The sequence below is a fragment of the Coenobita brevimanus genome, chromosome 7 (genome assembly GCF_032717465.1).
Source record: "Coenobita brevimanus isolate Jiangsu-jjx chromosome 7, ASM3271746v2, whole genome shotgun sequence".
In the NCBI taxonomy this organism is placed as follows: Eukaryota; Metazoa; Arthropoda; class Malacostraca; order Decapoda; family Coenobitidae; genus Coenobita; species Coenobita brevimanus.
Genome location: NC_136960.1, coordinates 22,617,909 through 22,643,715, shown reverse-complemented (window position 1 = coordinate 22,643,715; position 25,807 = coordinate 22,617,909).

Sequence of the window (25,807 nt, the reverse complement as noted above, 5' to 3'; positions counted from 1 at the left end):
AAATGTCAATGATGCTTATACGATTCTGTTGGCAGCTTCATACTAATGTATAGGTTGGTTGCACATATATATAGATGTGTTTTTAGTAAGATGACTGTCATTCATACAAGGAGTAGGCCAATAATGACCTTGATAATAATAAACATTATTATATTTCCGTAAATTAATATACATTTATATACTGTAATAAGTATAGACAAATCCCAAAACAGCCGTAACGTTATATTCCCTACTGAGGATTAAGTAACCCTCAGAAAATAGAAAATATTGATTCATTATACCACTATATATTGTTTATAAACAGTAATGTCTTTGGTACTAAGCACTCGTTAGTACGAAGACCAGCCACCACAGATATTGATTTATTATACATTATGTAATTAAATACACAGCCATAACAATACGCAGTAGAATGCCCAGGCACCATTATAAATGTTAATGCATTATATCACCATATAATGTAAACAGAAATATATAGGGTTACTGCATACACCTTAGTACTACTAAGGCTTAGTAGGATGACCAGCCGCCATTTGCATCGAACACCTCCTGTAGACGTGTGGGCATACTCTTAACAAGATTCCTACATATATTAGGGCGACGCTTTATTGATTCCCACACTTCAAGGGCTTGGGTTTCTATTGCTTGGGTGGTTCGTTGTTCGTCCACATTCCAGTCACCAACCATAATTGACCATAGGTTTTCAACGGGATTCATGTCACACCCCTTTGCTGGCCAGTTTATTACTTGTATTTCTGGATGCTGTTCTAGCCAGTCTCTTACCACATTGCTGGTATGGATGGGGCTCTTATCATGAACTAGAACGATAGGGTGTGGTTCGGGAATAGCCATTCGCCTCACTGTTGGCACGAGAACATTCTCCAACACTTTTGCATAATCATTGCCTGTGAATCGTCCTGACAGTTTTATCAACTCCCCTGGACCCTCAGCCCACATCCAACCCCAGAAATTAACACCCACTCGTGCACTCTTGGCTCTCTCCTGAATATTAACGTCATGATATCTGGTTTTCCTTCTCCTCCAGCAGTGCCGTGCTCGTGCTTCCACCGATGTAAAATACTTTTCATCAGTGAAGATGACATTTTCCCAAAAGGAGTTTTCCCTACATAGATACTCAAGCACAAATCCAAGGCGGCATTCCTTTTGTTGTGGTGTTAATAATTCTTTATTGGCGGGGATACAGCATTGAATATTTGCCTCGTGGATCCGCCGCCTTGTTGTGCTAGGATGGCAGGGCAGCTGAAGGTTACGGGTGTGGTGAACTGCCGATGTTAATGGCTGGTTTTCCACTGCGTTGAGGAGACGGCCATCATCGTCAGGTGTTGTTACCCGTGGCCTTCCACTCCTTGGTTTGGTTAACAGTGATCCCTCCTCCCGGAACCTTCTAATCCACCTCTGCACGGCCCTTTGTGATACTCCAGTAGTAGCCGCAATATCTCTAGTAGGCATGCCACTTTCCCACAGTCCAATAATTCGCCCCCGTTCAGATATTGCCTCCACAGAGTTAGCTCTCCCTGTAGCCATGCCTATGGGCAAGTAATCACAAATAACATGAATATTTTAATGGGAATATGCTCTTCAAATAATAATAATAATAATAATAATAACGAACATTATTTCACCTCTTAATTACAGAACTCTCAGGACAAGTAGACTTTTAATAAGTGTAAAATATATATGTCGATACTTTTAGCTGACATGAAAACTAATCCACGCTGTAGGTTTCAAGAAACCATAATTTGCGGCTAGAGTAACAGAGGATGAGCACCACCCCACCTGCTAGGTAGAGGGACGCGAAGTTGTGATGATCACCAGAAAAACAACCAAACCTCCAGGCTACGCTCGAATGCAGCTATTACATTAATAACTAGAGGGGGTATGATCAGAGAGCACAGACCTCCGCCAAGGGTTGGCTCCAACATATCCTGAAAATTTCATCGAAATCTGTTTGGTAGTTCTTGAGTTATCTATTACACACACACACACACACACACACACACACACACACACACACACACACACACACACACACATGCGGGGTGTCACATTACCTCCTTGGCGGAGATAAATATATACTATATCAATATAACAGGTGACAATACAGTTGTATCAAAGTTCCATACAGAATATAAGAGGAATAGTTTGCATTTGAAAAAGCAGTATAGACGGCGCTTATACATGTCTTACCTGTTAAGAGTGATGGCGTATAACAGATCGTGTGGAAGGATGTTCGTCAACACATCACTTCTGTTGGTTAGGCCTGTATCCCGAACCCTCAACAAGCCGCCTCACCATGATTGTTTGATCTGACCACTGATCTAATGGTTGTTTCTCGTATCTAAGGCGACCATATCAGCAAATCACTTGTTGATTGATGCCCAATCAGTAATTACATGATAGGGTAAACCCATAGGGGCACTTTATCATCAGTTTATTGCGTTAGAGAGAGAGAGAGAGAGAGAGAGAGAGAGAGAGAGAGAGAGAGAGAGAGAGAGAGAGAGAGAGAGAGAGTTTAACTGACGGTATTTTGTTTGTTTTTTCGTAAATTTCCCTACAATGCTTAAAATGTCTGGTGGTTTATCATGCTGTGTTCCATGTGTTACAAACGTAGTTATATTTTCAGTTTATTATAAGAAATGGAAAATACATTCAAATAAAGTGTTCCCTCCTCCCCCGACCTTTAGACCCCCAACAGCTACAATCCCTCCTCTCCCCCATCGTCCTCCACCCTCGCCACCACACACCTCACAGTGTGCCATCTGTTGGCAGAAATATGCACGTTATCTGCAGCTACCATTCTCGAGTCTATGGATATCGCGGGTCTCGGTGAGGCGGCCGAGGCGACAGGACTTTTGCCGCCGGGTGTACAGTTGCGAGCAGATGACTCGAGGCCATCTAGTCCACCAATATGTTGGTGTTTTATCTGGCAACAGTGGCAGCTGTGAACTTGACAGAGATTCAGTCGGCTGTTCGGGCGAAACAAACCCAGTGATAATTTGTCAATGTGCAGTTCTAACTGGTCTCCCATCAATACCATGCAAGTAAACGTATTATACTGATAATGATTAACGTGTCATACACGTGGTAGATATATTTATAACCATAGTATTATAACACAGGCATCCAAATAGTGCTGCGTTCATTCCTGTGAAACACACGGGTATCAGTAGTGATTTATTTTGTTCGACTATCGTCGCGAACCAAACAACCTTTACCAGTTTTCAGGAGATATGCCACAGGGTTATCAATTTCCCCGCAATCTAGCATTATTATCACAAAAAATATCGTCATGCCAGTCATCCCTCACCGTGAACCTCACTTTCGTCGACCTCTGACTCCAAAGCAGGTGGGACAGTTAAAGGTTCACACCACAGTAGGCGGAACAAGGGGAGGGGTGTGTGGGAGTTATATGGAGGGTGGTGGGTGAGGAAGGGCAGGACGAGGTGTGATGTGTGATGGGAGGGGGGTGAGGGGGCAACTGGTTGGCTGCGGTATTTAACGTATGTGAGATTAGATGTTGTAATAGGTTTGTTTTGACATAGAAAATCAATGTTTCTTTAATATTCGAGTGATAAAGTCGAACGATTATTCTCTATAATTGTTTATCATCATGAACGGGTCATCTAGTTCCACCCACATACGTGACGTCACGTGGTGCCTACGTCACAAACCAAGGTGGTGATGGAGCTGCACACTCGGGATACCCGTGTGTTTCACATGAATGAACGCAGCACTATTTGGATGCCTGTGTTGTAATACTATGGTTATAAATATATCTGCCACGTGTATGACACGTTAATCATTATCAGTATAATACATTTACTTGCATGGTATTGATGGGAGACCAGTTAGAACTGCACATTGACAAATTATCACTGGGTCTGTTTCGCCCGAACAGCTGACTGAATCTCGGTCAAGTTCACAGTTGCCACTGTTGCCAAGTAAAACACCGACATGTTGGTGGACTAGATGGCCTCAAGTCATCTGCTCGCAACTGTACACATTCCTATTTCAATTATCTGCATAATTCATTCACTAAATACTTGCACCAACAATAAATATTCTACACTGTATATATTCATTCACTTATTATAGTATTTATTTACTACCAACGAGTGTTACCATTTATACCTACATAAAATACGTGTTTCATACATACAGCTATACATTATTACATCCACAAAGTAATAAACAAAATATACTGTCACAGTTCCCCAGTGAGCGATTTGTATTGAACATTTATTAATTAAAGCTACCTAGTGGAAACAGACAAATTAAGTTACAAGGAAAACCAGAAAAAAAAAAAAAAATGGCCAACACAAATGATGTTAGCAAGAATGAACAACATCTTCCACACAATCGTGAAGCCAAAGATTTCCACACAGTGCTGACACATATATTGCCCACGATAGGTACAGTCGGCCTAAGAAGTGACGGCGGAGTGTCCAGAAGTTTTTGGTCAGCGATAGTGAACATACTCTTCCTTATATCTGTACGAGGTGAAACCTAATACGTAAAATTGTTACAAAAAACAATAAATCAATGCCAAAGTACCTGTATATTTCAAAATTGTAGGAAGCAGTTCGTTAGTTACGATAATAGGAAATCCTAAACGGAACTAATTGAAATTTCACAACTATCGCTCAAGGACAATCAGGAATAATTTGTGGAGTTCAGATCTAGTATGGTAATACGGAATAATTTTTAGTTACGTAAGACTGAACAAAAAGGAGCTTCAATAAACAAAAAAAATTAGTAATCATTATTTATAAAATAATTTCCGTTACAATACTAGTGAATAATTTTAAGTTATTAATTTCCGTTTCCAATGTCTCCATAGACGACGACAGAAAGCGGGAAGGCGGCGTAAGCCAGTAAGCTATTTTAAATGTTTCGATCAACACGGACGAAAGGAGATAACATTTACTCAAAGACATGCAGTTATTACACTGCCTTTCCATTAAGAAAAATCTCTGGATTATTTAAATATAAGCCAGAGGGCTATCGGTGAAAGAAGTATAAAAAAAAAAAAAAAAAATTGCCTAGAGCCGGTGCTCCTTGGAGAATGCTAACTTGTTATAGTATGATATCCTGAGTGCATAATCGATTAGCAAGAGTAATAAAATGCAGAGGTTCATAAACAAATCATTGAGTTCAAAACTTCCGAAGCAGCATTTTCTGTTCAGCAGGACATTAAAGTTTATCTAAAAAGACAGATATTAAGATTAAAAGATGGAGTAGAGTGCGCGCTTTTGCTTTCCAAAAGTTTATGAACTTATGTTTAGGTCCTGCTTATTGTCTAGTTAAGCGAAAAAGGCAGAATCTGTCATACCTCCTTACAACTAAGAATAATTTTGCATCAGTTGGGAATAAACTTGCTAATTATAATTATTATTGGCGAGAGGAAGACAAATTAAAAGGCAGTATGGTCTTGCTGCTGCCGCAGGTAGGGAATCATTACAAAAAATAATTTCATTGTTATGGCATCTTTATTGTTGCTGTATCATCACCATAGCATTTGAAAATAAGGCAGTGTATTGCATTCTCAAGAGTTTTCCTTAACTGGTCTTCAAAACTAGAGCATCTGTATTTGAAATCCCGGGAAACAAATCTGCAACACGGAGTTATAGGCCTGCTGCCCACCACGCGCTCGGAGTAATACATTTCACATTCATTCAAACCGGGAAAGGTAACTTATCTTCTAATATATCACTGCCTCCTGTTATTCATTTTACATCATTCTTAGCGTGACATATTTTTATTTGATATGACGTGATGAAGGCATTGAATGTTTACCTCATATGCTCTGTTTTCATTGAACGTATGGCAGTGCAGAGTGACCGAAGCAATCTGAAACTCTGCCATCACTTCTTGGGGCGACTGTACAAGTGAACAACAAGTCAGTGTATATAGTTAATACTGTATATAGTGTATATACAGTATACATTTTTTTATATAATAAAATATGGGGCTATATAATATCATTTTCAGTAATAACTGTGGAATATAAACTAAATCTTTAAAAAGGGTCCCAAGGGAATTAGCCAGCAATTATGCAACTTCGGACAACACCGGAAAAGCGTAGACAAACGAAGAAAAACAAACTATAGAAAATCAATTAAAAAAAAAAACTAAGATCACAAACAAACAAATGAAAATAGGTGTAAGTGTTACTACAAACGCCAAAATACCACATAAACTCCTACATGTGAAACAAAAAGCAAATTGTTGTTCTCCATGAGCCAGTGGCAAGGCACATCATCACTATCATCGACCACAGCATGACCGGATTAGCAATGTCAGGACTCCTGTTATTACAATATTACTGTAAATTACTACAGTTATGTAACGACAAACAATTGTATTATGTTACAGTTGTTACAATTATGTAACTACAAATGATATGTAACAATTACAATACAATTATGTATAATACAACCATGTAACAATTCATACAATATTACAATTATGTATTACTACAATATTACTACAGTGTTACTAGAATTATGTTACACTTGCTACAGTTATGTAACTACAAACGATATGTAACAATTACAATACAATTATGTACAATACAATTAGGTAACAATTCATACAATGTTACAATTATGTATTACTACAATGTGCAATATAAACTAAACCTTTAAAAAGGGTCCCAAGGGAATTAGCCAGCAATTATGCAACTTCGGACAACACCGGAAAAGCGTAGACAAACGAAGAAAAACAAACTATAGAAAATCAATTAAAAAAAAAAAAACTAAGATCACAAACAAACAAATGAAAATAGGTGTAAGTGTTACTACAAATGCCAAAATACCACATAAACTCCTATATGTGAAACAAAAAGCAAATTGTTTTTCTCCAAGAGCCAGTGGCAAGGCACATCATCACTATCATCGACCACAGCATGACCGGATTAGCGATGTCAGGACTCCTGTTATTACAATATTACTGTAAATTACTACAGTTATGTAACGACAGACAATTGTATTATGTTACAGTTGTTACAATTATGTAACTACAAATGATATGTAACAATTACAATACAATTATGTACAATACAACCATGTAACAGTTCATACAATATTACAATTATGTATTACTACAATATTACTACAGTGTTACTAGAATTATGTTACACTTGCTACAGTTATGTAACTACAAATGATACGTAACAATTACAATACAGTTATGTACAATACAATCATGTAACAATTCAATGTTACAATTATGTATTACCACAATGTTACTACAATATTACTACAATGTTACTAGAATTATGTTACACTTGCTACAGTTATGTAACTACAAACGATATGTAACAATTACAATACAATTATGTACAATACAATTAGGTAACAATTCATACAATGTTACAATTATGTATTACTACAATGTTACTACAATATTACTGCAGTGTTATTAGAATTATGTTACACTTGCTACATTTATGTAACTACAAACGACATGTAACAATTACAATACAATTAAGTAACAATTCATACAATGTTACAGTTATGTATTACTACAATGTACAATACAATTATTATGTAACAATTCATACATTGTTACTAGAATTATGTTACACTTGCTACAGTTATGTAACTACAAACAATATATATAACAATTACAATACAGTTATGTACAATACAATTATTGTGTAACAATTCATACAATGTTACTACAATTCTGTATTACCAGAATCATCACATAAGTTAGGTGAAATATTAGACATTACTGAAGGGATAACTCCATATGTAATGTATTGACCTAGTAGTATTACCATTGCACAATTACATGCGTATGTCTGTTATACATAAACATTTTACAATATATTATACAATATTCTATAATCAATTTAACTATACAGCATTGTTCAATTATGTATACAATTTGTTTAAAATGTATTATATTTCTAGAATATTATTAGGCCAGTACAATATTATCACGAACATTATGTCTATACAATATTATAATCAATATTACGTATTAATAGATTAGGATATGTCAACGATGATTGCTGTCGGAGGACTGCCAGCTCGCGTGACCGAGCGACGTCAGGACTCCATATAATAATAATACAACTCAAAGATAGATAGATAGATAGATAGAAACACCAAGCCAGGGGGTGATATAGAAAGTGTGTCAGCGAGAATTGACCAAGGGAAACAGGCTTGCAACCCTTAAGTGAAGGAATGCTTGATGTGCACCGGAAGCAGTACATACACACAGACACAGTGTTCTAGAAGCTTCAACAACAGCATAGCCCACGTGACATGACCCCTGCTAAACGAGAATGTAGGAATCAGAGATGAGAAAAGGGCTAGCCATGGAACCGACAGGTAGTGGAGAGAAGAAGGCTAGCAACAGGGGTGAGAGGGTGGCAGAGAAAGATAGAGCGAGACAGGGAGGTAGCTAGTGGGACTCTATAATTCACTTGTGTGTGAGAGACTTTGTTAATACTTCCAAGACAAATAAAAATAGTCCCATACTAATCTTTACCTCACCTGTCATTGCATGACAAGTGGAATGAAGATTATCTACCTACAAAACTACTCATGTATAACAACCGCTAGTCCACGAGTCTAATATATAACTAATCTACAAAACACACTACAAGAAGCTACGAAATTTCTACAAGACCAGTTTCCAACCATGGTTGCTTGTTGAGTTCTTGTTGTGACAAGGCAACTCTCAAAAATCAAGACTGTCAGACCCATTCAATTTTTTAAACACTTCAGTGAGCTGACTTGGTGGTCTATGAGATTCTAATGAAAATAGTCCCACAGCCTTCAGGCAATCCTGGTAACTCAGTCTCCTGATGGATGGAAAGAGGTATAGTGCTCCAGCTTGACCTCTTTTTTCAGTCTGTCCTTCCTAAGTGTAGGTGACCAGAATAGCCCAGCATACTCCAGAAGCAACCATATTGATCCCTTCAACTCGGATGACAGCCATGTCTGTCATCAAACATGTGTTCAGGGTGGCTTGGATGACCACAAAAGACACTGTATTTCCCATCAGTGTTTGAATTCCTACCTATTTTTTATGGTGCCCAATGTATGACATAGGCATAAAGGAGGCGAATGAGCTCCACTGCTAGTCTTCCATGGGAACTGCGAGGGGTAGGAAGGATAATTTATGATTCCATATAGTCCGAGTCACTTTTTTTTAATGCAAGGAAGAAGGAACCAAAGGCCAGGAGCCCGCAAATTGTTCCCTCCAAGGAAAAAAAAATGACAAGAGAGCCAAATTCAAGAACCATTCAATTCGAGATGCCTGGACACACTGTGATTGAAAGACTGGAGATCATAGGCACTTGGAAATACGGACAAAGGAAGACAGTTCCAGAGATGACATGTTGCATACATGGAGGTTAAATCTTGCATTTGAGAGTTGGACAGAAAAGGGATGAGAGTTTGTTGCTAGACAGGTGCTATTCGCCCGCTGTAGTAGAAGAGGGATGCAAGCAGAGAGTTCAGACGAGCAGTGACCATTGAAGCAGCGATAGAAAAGAGATAAAGATGCAACAGTACGGCGAAGATACAGAGGTTGAAGGGAGCTAGTAAGAGAGGACAGTTAATAAGATGAAAAGCTTTTGACTCCACATTGTTGAGCAGAGCTGTCTGTGGAGAGCCTCCCCACATATGAGAGATGAGAGTTGTACTTTACACAAGGGTGAACAACATCCATGTATAAAGTTACCAACTGTGCAGGGGTAAAGAAGGCACGGAGTACACCTAATCTCTTGGAAGCAGATTTTACCAAAGAGGTAATATGATCTCTCCAAGATGAATCCCATGAGAATGAAACTCCAAGTATGTTTAAAGATAATGCAGGATTGAGCTGGATATTGTTGAAAATTAGAGGATACTCCTGTTCAAGATTTTGTCAGGTTGATAGATGTAAGAACTGAGTTTCTGATGCCTTAAAAACATGATTACTTTTACCCTAATCAGAGATATAAGCCAAGTCAGACATCAGGTGTGCCATAGCCTCATCCTTAGTTTGTTGAAGTAACTGCCGAGATGGACGCTGTGAGAAGTGTATGGACAGGTGAAGGGTGGAGTCATCAACATACAGTGGATAGGGTTAGATGTACAGTGCAGAAGGTCATTGATGAACAAAAGAAAGAGAGTTGGTGATAGGACAGATGCTCCAGCAGCATCTATAGAACGACCGGGAAGGAAGCTAGAGATAAAGGCACAGATAGATGGATAGAAACCGTTAGAGGGAGGTTTGGAAATTAAAGATTTGTGGCAGACTCGATCGAAAGCCTTTGAGATGTCAAGTGCAATGGCAAAGCTTTCGCTAAAGCCCCGAAAGGAGGATGACCAGGGGTCTGAAAGGTAGGTGAGAAGATAGCCCGAGAAGCGTTCCTGACGGAACCCATACTGAAGATCAGAAAGAAGGTTATGATAGAAAAGATGCTTAAAAAATTTTTTGTTAAGAACAGACTCAAAAGCTTTTGAAATGCAGGATGTTAAAGCAATTGAGCGATAGTTAGTAGGTTGGGAATGGTCACACTTCTTTGGGATAGGCTGAATGAGAGCAAACTTCCAGCACGAAGGAAAGGTGCAAGTTGATTGACAATGCCAAAAGAGTTTACCTAGGCAGGGTGTAAGCACAGAAGCAGTTCTTGACGACAACAGGAGGGACTCCATCAGGCCTATATGCCTTGTTGGTACTGAGGCCAGTCATGGCGGAAAATTCAACAGCTGAAGAAATTTCAGTGTCAGTCATGAGGAAGTCAGAGGGGGGACGTGATGGAGAGACAGCGCCAGAATTGTCTGATGTGGAATTGGAGAAAAAGTCTGAGCATCATGAACTGCTTTATCTGTCGAAGAAATGTCTACAGGGCCATCAGGATGTAAAAGCGGAGGGAAGGATGATGAGGTAAAGTCGTTAGGAAAGCTTTTAGCAAGGTGCCAGAAAGAGTGGGAAGAACTCGAGTTGAAGAGTTCAGAGCATTTAGTACAGATGAAATTATTTTAGCAGAGCAAAGAACAGATTTAGCACGATTCCGCCCAGAAACATAAAAGAAATGAGATTCAGGAGTGGGTTGGCTCCGGTGCCTTTTGTAGGCCTACTCCTTGTGGGCAGTATTAGAACAGGAGTGATTAAACCAATTTTTTTTTTTTTTGATTAGTGAAAGGATATGAGAAAGGAATGTATGCTTCCATGCCCGAGAAAATAACCTCCATAATGCGTAAGGCACACTCAGAATGCTCTCGGCCATGGAAGCAATAATCATTCCAGAGAAAATCAAATAAGTACTGCCTGAGCGCCTCGCAATCCGCAGCTCCAAACTGTCACAGTCGACGTTTCTTTGGAGGGTCCATAGGCCGTTCTGAAGCGATAGGACAGGTTAGTGTGATAAGTTTGCTACCGGAGGAGCCCAAAGAAGAGGAAAGATTAACAGCATAAGCAGAAGGATTAATTGCAAGAAAGAAGTCAAGTATGCTGGAACTCTCTCCAAGGCAGTCAAGGATACGGGTACTCGCTGCCTAGACTGCTGACCAGCCCCTGCCACCTGCACCCCTTCCTAGCCTCCTGCTCTTGCAGAAAAGGGGTTGAGTGATAGTTCAAATGGGAGAGTTTCAGAGATGACAATATTGTTTAAGTGATGTTCCTGGCCATTATTTACAGCTCCTCAGCCTCCTTCCCATTGCCTTCTTGGCACCTGTGCATCATCACCCTCTCACTACCATCCACATCGCTCCAGTTTGACACTTAGCAGATGTGTGGTGAAGTATAAGATATATAGCTTAAATCTGTGCTTAAAATGGAAAACAATTAACTGGTATGGAGAGATAAGGAAAATTTCAGTGTAGAGAATAATTGTTTATGAAAATATGGACTGATATTCATCTAGTGAAGTAAGACCGTAGTCAATATATACAAAAGCTATAGATGATTAAGAACTCTATGGTACTGAAAATAGGTGTTATGTCCAAATCCTAACGGAGGTTTTGTATCTTCCGGTATAGAAAAAAAAAAGTGCTGGAGTGAAAATTGAACGTGATCTTTTGAGGCAAATACTGTACAGTGGGTTTTGTTTCATGTTATGATAATATAGTGCAATATATGTGTGTATAAACTGGTTGTGTGATAGTAAGCTAGTAAAAATTTTGTGCAGCTCCTATAGTTAAGAAGGAACTTAGCCAAGTAAGTGACTTTTCTATATAAGAATGAAGAATATAAGGAAAAGTACAGATAAAAGAAAACCAGCTCATCAAATGACAGCAAAAGTGAACTCGCTATACAAGCGCAAATATGTGTTACAGTAATAGAGTGCAATATACTTGCAAATTGGTTTTGTTGTGATAGTAAACTAGTAATAATTTTGTGCAGTGCCTGATGTGCAGTAAGAACTTAGCCATGTAAGTGATTTTATAACATAAGACTTTGGAATATGAGGAAAAGTAAAGGTATAGTAAAACGAGCTCCAGTAACAACAAAGGTGACCTTGCAAAACAAGTACAAACAAGTGTTGCAATCACCAGCAATTTATATATTTGTGATAAGCCTGTTGTGAAGTAAGAAACTAGCCAAATACATGTTTTAGAAGAAAAAAAAAACTATGTGTGTAAGAAAAAAAATCGACCTTAGGGATAACCAAAGTGATCTTACATGACACTGAAAATGTTCTTGCAAAAAGTGAAGGTGTTCTTTGCTGCAAGTAATGTGTAGTAAACCTTGGAATTTCTTTTCACCCTTTGTCACCCATACAATGGATGAGATTCACTCATGCAGCAGTGGCAGGGGCTGATGGAGAGAAGTGTCAGGGACAAGTGAGCCAAGAGGGAGTGTGAGAAAAAGTGAGCAAGGAATCCCTGTCTTGGCAAGGCAGTTGCGCGGCCTACATACCATAGCCACCGACATGCCAGCTCGTACGGACACAGACTCATGATCCCCAAAACTGCCTCCATTTATCATCCTCTATTTCCACAATGCTTCCACCTACGTGCCTGGGGACACTTGCACTGGAAATTATGACGGACTGATGAATATTCTGATCTTTAGCTGAAGGCTCTTGGTGCTGTAGTTAAGGGGCTATGATAGGTAGAAAACAGATTACTCTTTGGAAAAACCTGCATACGAGAAGGGCTCAGGTCGTTAGACCCCCGAGCTTTAAGGTAAAGGAGTTATAAAGCATAAGAACAATCTTGTTTTTCCTGTATTAAAACTGCCTCTGGATGTAGCCTAGCAATTTCTGGGCCCTTTTCTCTGATTCGATGCACTGTTCAGAACACTTTAAGTTGGTAATTGGCATACCTAATCCTTTACCAAATCAGATAGCCTCAGAGTTTTCTCCAAAAGTGAATAGTCTGACCCAGGATTTGCATAACCAGTATGCACCACCTTGCTTTTCTCGAAGTTAAATGGCATTTCCCATGTATCAAACCAATCCTCAAGTTTAACAAGTCCGCCTGGAGTTTTTCAAACCCTTCAAGCCCACGCACGTTTGCTCTAAGTCTGATGTCATCTGCAAATTTTCAGTTCACGCCTAACAGATCAACATCTACATCACTGATAATTGACGGACAGGGATGGACCAAGGACTGCCCCTTGTGGAACTCCAGAAGTAACGGAAGCCCAATCAGAAGAAATTCCGCTGATCCCTACTTGCTGTTTCCCATCAGTTAGCAAACTGTCTGTCCAGAGTGTAGCCTCCTTATTAATACCGAGTTAGTGCACTTTTGACTTTAGTCTGAGGTGAGGCCCATTCTCGAATGCCTTTGGAAAGTTCAAGTAAAGGACATCTACTGCTTTACTACCGTTATACGCATTCAATATTTTGTGGGAAAAAACAAGCAAGTTGGTTAGGAATGATATATGTCCATGCTGGGAGTCCATAATCAGGTCGTGATTTTTCAGGTGTTCGATTGTCCTGTCAACGGTTATTTCTTCAAACACTTTAGGTATAATAGAGTTCAGGCTAAATGTGTGATGATTAATTCTGACATTCTTAATCCTCTCCTTAAAAACTTGCTAGTGTCCAGTCTTCTGGCGCTTCCCCTGTTTCCAGCGACTTGTTCAAGATATTTGCAAGTAAAGGAGCTGCCTTGGCACGTACCTCTTTAAGAACTCTTGGAAGGATTTTTTTTTGGATTAGGTGACTTGTAAGTATTTAGCTTGTCGATTCGTCTTGCCACCTCCTCAGAGGTTCGTCCCTGGTTGACGGAATCTTCACTCTTACGGACCAGTACAGGTCTTGCCTTGTCATGAATATCCTCTAACCTAAAGACCAAAGCAAAATAGCTATTTAGAGAGTTGGCCATATTCAGATCTGAGATTTGCATTACACTTGATTGATCCTTAAGTGAACTATTACTACATTTGGATGGTTTCCTAGTGTATACATGGCTGGAGAACACTTTGGGGGTTAAATTTCCAAAGTGATTTCTTCACTTCTCTTAGTCAGCTTAATCAGATATTTCACTTTCCTACATTCAGTCTTAATGGAGTCCAAATCATTTTGGTCCTGGGTGCTTTTGGCCCTCTTCTATGCAGCCTTTCTCTTTTTTATTGCAATAGTTATTTCATTACTAAACCATTTGTGTTGAATAGTTTTGCATTACGGACTTGGGGATATGAATACAGTCTGTCTTACCTGATATTTCTCTTTAAAGGAGTGATACATTCCATTTACATTACTGCCCACTAGTCCAACGCACATAAAACTCTTTAAAACCTGCAGAGTCAGAACGATGGAAATTTATTTTTCTCATATCAGATACAGACGATCTTTCCAAACAAATACGCAGAGAAAACCTAATCAGGCTGTGGTCACTGCCACCCAGTGATTCACCAACAGACAAGCTGGTAAGTTTGGAAACACTTTAATATTCAACAGTGAACGCGCGCGCGCGCCCGAGAGAGAGAAAGAGAGAGAGAGAGAGAGAGAGAGAGAGACAGACAGACAGACAGACAGACAGACAGACAGGCAGACAGAGACAGACAGACAAACAGAGACAGAGAAAAAGAGTGACAGAGACAGAGAGAAGAAAAAGGCAAGGAAGGGAAGAAAATACAAACACAGATACGTAAATGACAAAAAGTAACGGGAAAGAAATTCAAGAAAACAGGAAAAGTCAGTCAAAATACAACTGAAATCGTGATTAAGAGAGAAAAGATGTGTAACAGAGGGAAGAACAGAGCTGGTACACAAAAGGAAAATGAGAAAAGAGGAAAAGAGAAGCGGGTAAACGAGGAGCATTATATGAAATAACAGGCTGAGAAAGAAAAAAGAGAATGACGCAAAGTAAATGAGATAAAGAAAGAACAGAAAAATAACCATGGTGGAAATATACCAAAGAAGGAAAGGCAAAAAGGCAAGGAAATCGGAAACGAATACAAAAAGGTCCAAAAATAAGGCTCCCTTCATCAGCTTACGAACAGGAGAGAGAGAGAAAAATACACATTAAAGAACAGAACACAGATAAAGGCAAAAAGAAACGCGTAGGGAATGGAAGGCAGCTACAGTGAATATACACCCACTCACTGTGCAACAATTAACGAAGAGAGGTGAAAGAAAGAAGAAAACCTTTGATTAAAATAATGAATAGCAGTTGGGTGGAATCAAGAGACGACAGAAGGAAAACAAAGGAACAAAAAGGGAGCACTGAGAGAGTATAACATCTTCGCCCACCAATTGGTCAAGGAGCCGAATATTCGAATTTGCTTTGTGACCATGACTGCAACAGATTAGTGGCAATACCGTATTAACTTACTTCGTTTTTGCCTGGCCCTTAACACTTCCACCAAGTTTGGTTCAAATCAGAACAAACCGGAAATTGTTTGAAATGACTTTACCTAGTGACATATAATCTTTGCCTGTGATCTTGACCTTTGATTTTTCTCAAAATCTAATCTTTTTTATCCTTGATTTAATCTGATCCCCTCCTCAAGTTTAGTCTACGTCAGATAAAAACCTATATAGATGGCCTTGCCATATGATCTTGACCTTGACTTATTGTTCTAAAATAGCGCCACCCTCTTGGGTGATCCTAAACTCATCCACTACTATGAACACAAACAGGCCACGGAACCTCATGGGTCGAAATTTAATCTTGCTTTTTGACAATTTTAACCTACAGTTCTCAAAATTGAATATTTTTTTGTTGCGTGACCATTAACCCCCCACCAATCTTATTCAAACCAGATCAAAATCAAGTTGGCATTGCCCTGTGACCTCGATGTTTGATTGTTCTTTAGATTCGACTCCTTTTTGTCATTGTTTTATCTTCAGTCTTTCCACAGATTTTGAACAAAAGCAAATAATAGCCGCTTAAGTCGACTTTGCCTTGGGACCTTCACCTTTGACTTAGTGCTAAAAAAAAAATATATATATATCAGGTTTACTCCTACACTGACCTTCAAACCTTCCGTCATGTTTGGATAAAATCAAATCAAAACTGTTTCAGTTATTTTGCTAAAAAGCATACACATAAGTCGACTTGGATTACACGTTTGACCTTGACCTCTGACAGTTTCTTTTCAAAATTGAATCACGTCATTTTCACTTACCCTTAACTCTTCCTCGAAGTTTGGACAAAACTGATAAAAACCAAATGAGTTGATTATGCTGTATCAAATTTTGACCTAACCCTATGACCTTGATATGTGTCGTTCGCAAAAGTAATACATTTGCTCACTGACTATCCATCAAACCTTCCTTTCAGTTTGCTTAAACTCAGATAAAAGTTGTTTGAATTACTTTGCCAAAGCACACCCATATAAAAAAAAAAAATCACACGCTCATCAGATGAACGCTTGCTTTCGCTTTGCAAGAGCGGGAGTAAAAATAAAACCCAAGAGAACTAAGAGAAAGTAGGAGGAGAACCAAAAGCAGAGAATACGGAAAGCAAGAGAACTAGGAGAAGAGAGAAGAAAAAACAAAAAGGGAAGAATCATGAGAAGAGGCACACGAAAAAGAGAGAACCCGAAGACAGGAGACGAGGAAAACCAAGAGACGAGATGAGGAGAGCCAAGAATAGAGCAGAAACAGGAGAAGAGAAAAAAGATGAGCAGGAAGAAGGGAAGACCAGGAGGGAATATAGAGAGAACCAAGACAAGAAGGAAACCAGAAGCGGAGGAAAGCCAAGAGAAGAGGAGAACCAAGAGAAGGGATGAATCAACAGAAGAGAAGAATCAGGAAATGAGATGAACCAAGAGATGAGAAGGATCAACAGAAGAGAAGAACCAAGAGAGGAGATGACCAAGAGAGAAGAAGCAGGAAAAGAAAGAACTATGAGAAGAGAACGAAGAGAAAGAAGAACCAAAAAAGAGAAGAACTAAAGGAAATGAGCACCAAGATAAAAGAGAACCATGACAGAAGAAGAGAGCGGGAAATGAGCACGAGGATAAAATACAACCAAGAGAAGCTGAGAACCAAGAGAGGAAAAGAGACCAGTGGAGGCAAGAGACGAATAGAACTAAGAGCAGTGTAGAACAAAGAGATGCGAAAAATCAACGGAAGAGAAGGGAAAAGAGGGGAACGAGAAGAAAATAGACCTAAGAGAAAGGAGAAACAAAAGACGAGAATAGTGAAACAAGAAGTTTAAAATCAAAGGATGGGTAGAGCCAAAGAAAAGCAGAACCAAGAGAAGTGAGAAGCGGAAACAAAAGCTAAAACAAAGCGAAAACCAAAGGGGGGGGGGATAACAAGAAACGAGAGAGAAGAAAGTGGCACTACAAGAAGACTAAAACTCTGAGAAATGTGGAAAAAGAGAAGAGTAGAGCAGAACCAAGAGCACAGAACAACCAGGAGAAAAGAGGAATTAAGAGAACCAAGAACACGAGAGCTAGATAGAGAGAAATACCAAAAAGAGAAGGCAATGAAAACCAAGAACAGACCTGAAAGAAGAGAAGCAAAAAAACATAACTAAAGGGAAATAAAGAGAACAAGAGAGAAAAGTAAAGCCATAATGATAAGGAAGGACCAATAGAAGTAAGAGAGGAACCGAAAACTCAGGAGGAAGAAGCAGAAAATCATGAAGAAAAGGGGAACCAGGAAGGGAGAACCAAGAGAATGGAGGGAAGGAAGTGCCCGAAGCGGAAGAAGAGGAAATGAGGGAAGTCTTTGTGTACTATGCAGAGGCGGAAAAGGAAGAGGAAAAGGAGGAGAAAGAGGAAAAGCAAAGAGGAGAGGAAGAGAGGAGGAGGGGGAGGAGAAAAGGGTGGGAGAGAGTGAGACAGGGGATGAAAGGGAGAGGTTGAGGGAGGTAGGAGACGGAGAATAGATAGTGTGAGAAGTGTGGACGAGGGAAGAGGTAAAGAGAGAAAAAGAAATTAAAAAAAAGTCGTGTGTGTGTGTGTGTGTGTGTGTGTGTGTGTGTGTGTGTGTGTGTGTGTGTGTGTTCTTACCTAATTGTATTTTTACAGGAATGAGTCAAGCTCGTACTGTCCCGTGTCTTAAACCATATTTATCGTACATATCCTTAAATTTGTGAATTGTTTTGGCACACACTATTTCATTCGGTAGCGCATTCCATTGATCAATTGCTCTGTTTGGGAAACTGAATTTCCTTACGTCTTTATCACCTCTCTTCTTACGCCGTTTTTTGCAGTGTCCTCTTGCTGATGCTTCTCCATAGGTTAAGTAATCATTTATGTCTATTTTCTCCTTTCCTGATATGCACTTATATAGCATTATCATGTCACCTCTTTTCCTTCTCTCCTGTAGTGTTGGTAGATTCAGTTTATTTAGTCTTTCTTCGTAGCTTAGGTCCCTTAAGCTTGGTATCCATCTTGTAGCGGCCCTTTGAACTTTCTCAGTCTTGTCTATATGCTTTTTGAGATGAGGACTCCAGACTACTGATGAATATTCCAGGGTTGGTCTAATGAATGATGTTATTATCCTTCTTAGCATGTCTTCATTTATGTATGTGATTGCTATTCTCATATTTGCAAGCAGTGTATACATGTTCCGTACCTTCTCGCTGATGTGGTCAGCCGGAGATAGTCTGTTATTGATAATCACACCTAGATCTTTCTCTCTTTCTGATGTGTATAGGGTTTTATTTCCTAACTTATAATCTCAATCAGGTCTTTTTCCACTTTTACCAAACTTGATCACATGACACTTGTCTACATTGAATTCCATTTGCCATGTACTACTCCATTCATGAAGTTTATTTAATTCTTCTTGTAGCTCTTTACAAGAGTCTGTGTTAGTAATTCTCCTTTGTATTTTTGCATCATCTGCAAACATATTCAGATAGCTCTCATTTCCAGTGTTACTGTTTATATCATTTATATACACTAAAAACATGATTGGTGCCAGCACTGAACCCTGTGGTACTCCACTTGTCACTTCTTTCCATGATGAGTAGTTTCCTCTTAGTACTGTCCTCATTTCTCTTTTTATGAGAAAGTCTTGCATCCAACAAAACAGTTTGCCCCGAATTCCTCCTTGAAGGTACAGTTTCCATAAAAGTCTTTGGTGTGGTACTGTGTCAAAAGCTTTCTTGAAAAATAAATAGAAACTGTCCACCCATCCTTCCCTTTCCAGTATTGTGTTTGTTGCTCTGTCATAGTAGCTCAACAGATTAGTAACACATGATTTTCCTTTTCTGAAACCAAACTGTCTTTCTGTCATCATACTGTGTTCTTCTAGATGATTTACCCAAGCTTTTCTTATAAGTTTTTCTAATACCTTGCTTACAACACTGGTCAGTGATACTGGTCGGTAGTTGAGTGGATTTTGTCTATTTCCTTTCTTGAATAAGGGGACAATATTTGCTTTTTTCCAAATATCAGGTAGTTTACCTTGACTAAAGGATTTCTTGAAAATTAAAAATAATGGTTTACTTAACTCCTTTGCACATTCTCGTAATACCCAACATGAAATTTCATCAGGACCACTTGCTTTTCCTCTGTCTAATCTACTTAACTCCTCCTGTATTACTTTTTCTGCTATTTGTATATCTGGTAGTATGTGTGGATATGCATGTTCCACATAGTCCCTCTCAAAATTTTCTTCTTCTGTAAAAACTAATTGGAAATTTTTATTTAGTGCTTCACAAATATCTTTCTCTTGTGTATAAGTGATTCCCTCGTCCGTAATGGATTGTATTATATCTTTTACTTTGGTTTTGCTTCTGATATAGCTGTAAAACAGCTTTGGTTGATCACTACCTTTATTTATTATATCCTCCTCAAACAGTTCTAGGGCTTCCCTCCTTATTCTTGTATAGTCGTTTCTTGCCTGTTTGTAATTATTATACCCCCTTTCAATATTGTGTCTTCTGAATCTATTCCACAACAAATCTCTTCTTTCTTTTGATTTTTTACATTCTGTATTGAACCATTTCTGTATTTTCTTATCTGCTTCTTTGTGCTGTGGGATGTACTTCTGGACTCCTATTTCATAAAATTCACAAAAAATTTTATATACAGCATTTAAATCTTGTCCTCTAAGCTCATTTTCCAAATCAACTTCTAAGAAATACTTCTTTAGGTCTTGATAATTTCCCTTTTTATAGTTTAGGCTCTTTTGGTAACTGTCATTACTGTTTACTATGTCATATGCTATCCTGAAGTTATAATTTAATACTGCATGATCGCTTTTGCCGAGTGGAGGGTGATATATTAAACTGTCAATATCATTTTCTTGCCTAGTAAATATTAGATCTAGCACTGAAGTTACATCAAATCCTCTTTTTCTGGTGGTTTCCCTCACATGTTGCGTTAAGAAAAACTCTTGTACGAGATCCAGGAGCTTTTGGTCCCAACAGCTTTCTTGGCTATTTATATCTAGAGTATTCCAATTTATATTTGTTTTGAAGTCCCCAGTTAGTATAATTCTTTCCGATTTCTCTTCCATTTTTTGTAGTAATGATCTTATACTCTGAATTGTACTCTCTGCCAGGTCCTCATATTCATCTCTTTCCCATGTGTTTGATCTGGGTGGCATGTACAAAATGGCTACAATTACTTTACCTTCAGATGTGTCGATCTCTACTGCAATCAGTTCTACTTGTGATGGTATATCTAGTTTTATTTCCTTGACTTTTAGATTTTTCTTAGTTAATATTATAATTCCTCCTCCTTTTTTTTAAATTTCTGTCTCTTCTCCATATATTGTGTTCCTCTAAGTTTAGTATGTCATTGGATATCATTGGTGTTAATTTTGTTTCAGTTTGGCATATTATTTGTGGTTCATTTTCTCTGACATAATCATTCATCTCTAGTAATTTAGATACCATTCCATCCACATTTGAGTACATCAACCTTATCATCTTGTGTATATATTTGTCATGACATGGTTCTACCACCTTCCTCCTTTTTCTTCCATCCTGTTTGTGTACCACTTTTGTACCTGCAATCCTATTACTTTTTTGAAAAAGTTCTTCTTCTCCTCTTCTGATCTTCCCTCATTTTTTGTTTTTGCTTCCTCCCTTTTCTCTTTCAGTAATTCCAGTTCCTCTTGTGTTAGGCATCTTTTTATCCATACATTTTTGAACTCCTCTTTTTCCATAAGATTCTTTGCATTTTATAGTATCTCTTCCACAGTGTTTACACTCTGGTAATTCACCTTTAGAGGTCTTGTCTTGCTTTTCTCGTATTTCCCTAAACTTTTGTGTTCCTCTATGTCTTTACTACAGATTTCCTCTGATACTTCTTTCAGTAAGCTCATTACTTTTGCCATCTCCTTTTTGTCTCGTGATCTTGTTTTTTACATCTTCCTCTTCTATACCAGTGATTACTATAGATTTGTTTATCTCTACTGAATCTCTGACTAACTTTGGATTGTTTTGGATTATTCTTTTCACTTCCTTTTTAATGCTTTTTTCCTCCACCCTTGTTTCCAAGTCTTTCTTTACTTTCACCATTTCAGCATACGTGGTTTCTACATCATTTTTGTAGCTTTGCACAGCTTTATTCAACTGTGTTATCTTATCCTCAATATCACTGCTCTGGTCCATAAGACTGCTTGCTTGCCTAATTGTCTCTGTGTCATTTTTTAATTCTTCCATAACACTCTCGTGATTGACTACTGTACTTGCCATTTCACTCACTTTCTTCCTAAGCGTACTCAATTCCACTGTTAGTTCACTGATGGTTGTGTCTTTCTTATTGGCCTCCCTTCCTAGTTTTTCTATCTCTTCCTTTTGCAAGTGCATTTGCTTCTTTATTTCATCAATTTCATTTTTGAAAGCCATTTCTAGTTTGTGTACACGTTCAACCAGTCTATTGTGAGTCTCCACTTCAACCAGTTCTTGGTAGAAATCATCATTTTGCTTTTTACTTTTATCCCTTTTCTTTTCCAAATTTGCTTTACTGAAGTATGTATCCATTTTGCAATACTAAAAGAACAGAGTATGTACTTACAGAGTATGTACACTTTCCCTGTGTTGCTGTAGTCTAAACAAACCCAGCTGTATTAGCGCATTTTTTTTCCTCGTGGTTGTTTTTTTCTGTTTGAACAAGTCTTGTTTAAACTTATTATTTTTTTTTCCTTTTAATAATGAAAAAACATTTAGTCTAACCTGGTACAGAGCTTGACTCATTCAAAGATACTAATTTAGGTAATGCCACTGACCGTGTTGGTCCGGTTCGGAGTGTGTGTGTGTGTGTGTGTGAGAGAGAGAGAGAGAGAGAGATAACCCCAGTATATATATATATATATATATATATATATATATATATATATATATATATATATATATATATATATATATATATATATATATATATAGGTTGCTTCCCCCAAGGAAAGGGAGGTAGCCGAGACAGGACGACACACTCCCCATTTACTCATCCATTCAAACACATTCATTTGCATCTTAGCCCCAAAGGGGAGAATGGACAGATCCTCACCGCACCACACTGCACAAAGGTCAACTGCACAATGCAATCAGTGACATCCGCAGCAGGGCCCGACAGCAGAGCTGGTTTACCCCTGCCACATCATTACAGACTCATCCCCTTACCCGCACCTGACCTGAAATAGCTGATCAGACCAAATGCGGGATAATATCCCCTCATGGCTGCGTCATCACTTATTCATTCACAATTTCTCTCCATTTATTTCTGTCATGCACAGCCACTCTTCCTTGCTCAACAGACATCCCTCTCGCATCCAGCGCTCTCTTCACACTGTCCATCCATCCTATTCGTGGTCTTCCTCTCAGCCTTACACCTCTCACTTCAGATCTAGTTATCTTTTTCACCAATCGCTCATTATCCATTCTCTCCATATGCCCAAACCATCGCAACACCCTCTGCTCAACTCTACCAGCCATCTCCCGAACAACTCCAGTTCTCCTTCGCACTTCATCATTCCACAATCAATCCATACGCGTCACTCCACACATACTCCTCAGACACCCCATCTCCATTACATTCAAACTTTTCATCTCTGCTACACCCATATTCCATGTTTCAGCCCCATATAATGCAGTCGGTACCACAACACCCTCATACAGCCTTCTCTTTACATCCATTCTAAGCGAACGACATCTAAACACTTTTTTCATTCCTCCCAGCACCTTTCCTACTTCATTTATTCTAAACTTCACTTCTGCATCTATTCTTCCATCCACAGCAACATGTGACCCTAGATATTTAAAACACTCTACCTCCTCAAGCAACTCGGCATTCAAAACTATATTCATCCCCCTGCCATCTACCAACCTCGTACACTTCATCACTTTACTCTTATTCTCATTTACTTTCAATTTCCTCATTTCACACACCCTTTCAAACTCCTCTACCAACTGTCTCAATCTCTCTTCTGAATCAGCCACCAGTGCAGTATCATCCGCAAACAGCAGCTGCTTGAGATTCCACTCTCCACCATCAACATTCACCAGACTCAGACCTCCACCTAAAACTCTTGCATTCACCTCCCTTACAACACCATCCATGTAAATATAAAACAACCAAGGCCACATCACACATCCCTGTTGCAGCCCCACTCTCACAGGAAACCAATCACTCACAGCATTTCCCACTCTTACACACGCTCTACTATTTACATAAAAACTTTTCACCCCCTTTAGTAACCTACCATCAAGTCCATACAATCTTAAAATACTCCACAAAGCCTCCCTATCAGTTCTATCATACGCTTTCTCTAAATCCATAAATGCCCAAAACACATCCTTGCCTTTCGCTAAATACTTTTCACACACTTGTCTCACCGCAAACACCTGATCCACGCATCCCCTCCCTGTCCTAAAGCCACACTACTCATCACCAATCACTCCCTCTGTGCCCTCTCTAACTCTCATAATTAACACTCTACCATACACCTTACCTACAACACTCAACAGACTTATACCCCTAAAGCTAGTACATTCATACTTATCACCCTTGCCTTTATACAACGGGACCACACAAGCACTTGCCCAGTCAATTGGCACCATACCTTTCACAAAGCACACATTCAACAGTCTTACTAGCCAGTCAACAATAGACACTCCACCACCCTTCAGGCATTCCACAGCACACCCATCCATACCTGCAGCTTTCCCTGTTTTCATCTCCTTTACTGCCTTCTGCACTTCCTCCCTCGTGATCAAAGAATCATTCAACTCTCCCAACACATTTATTCCTTGCACCCTTCCATCCCCCACAATCTCAGCCACCCTTTCCTCCTGTACATTTAACAATCTTTCAAAATACTCTGCCCATCTCTTCCTTACTGCATCCATCTCATTTAACATCCTTCCATCCTCTGCTTTTACTCGTTCTTCCTTCCCAGACTCTCCCTTTCGCACCCTTTTCACCTCCTTCCAAAACATTTTCTTATTATATATATATATATATATATATATATATATAAGTTTTTGGAAGTTTACCCTGATATATTTTTGACTTATTCCCGTTTATGTAAGCTTACCTCAGTGTAAGTTGTGTTTTCTTAATATAACTAAAGTTACCCCGAGTGTAAATAAAGCGTAGCCCAAAACGTAAGTCTTTTTTTCATGCAGGAAAGAAGGAAACAAAGGCCAGGAGGCAGCAAACCGTTCCTTCCAAGAAAAAACAAAATCAATACAAAACAGAGCCAAATTCAAGATCCGTTCCTTTCGATATGCCTGGACATGCTGCGTTTGAAAGACTGGAGATCATAGGAAGTAGGAAATATAGACAGAGGGAGACAGTTCCAGAGTTACCTGTTGCATAAATGAAGGACTGGGAGTAACGGTTAACTCTTGCATTATAGAGGTGGACAGAAAAGGGATGAGAATTTGTTGCTAGTGTAACTTGCAATACTTTGGTGATAGAAACTGCGTGTACAAACAGCTAGATAAGGAGTTTATTACAAGCTCACAGTAAAATAGTCTCCCCGTCTTGGCTGCCTGCTATGAACTGATGCAATAACGCCGTCTTCCCAGGCTTCAGGTCCTGGGAAAGCATGCTAGGTCAGCAGTTTTAGTGGGGGCATGTATGCATTGGGGGGGGGACATATATACATCGGGGGTAGACATATTGTGGAGGGAGTACACTACTCCCCCGGGTAGCTGAGATGGTGTCTTCTGACACCAGGAGTTAAATGGGGTGTGATTATAGTAGTAAGACAGGACCGGGGAGGTTTGTACAAGGGATAAGTATGATACAGGGGCAGTAGGGGAGACATGGCCATGTTGAGGGGAGGGAATTAGAAGGATATATACATATGAGATATACGAGGATTAATAGGTACGAGTCCAGTAAGGGTCGAAGGTATACATAGACATAATGGGAATTACACAATAAAAGTTTGATACATGATAAACAAGGAGTAGATATGAGAGTTCCATTGTGCTTTGTTCATTTTTTTTTTCTTTTGTAT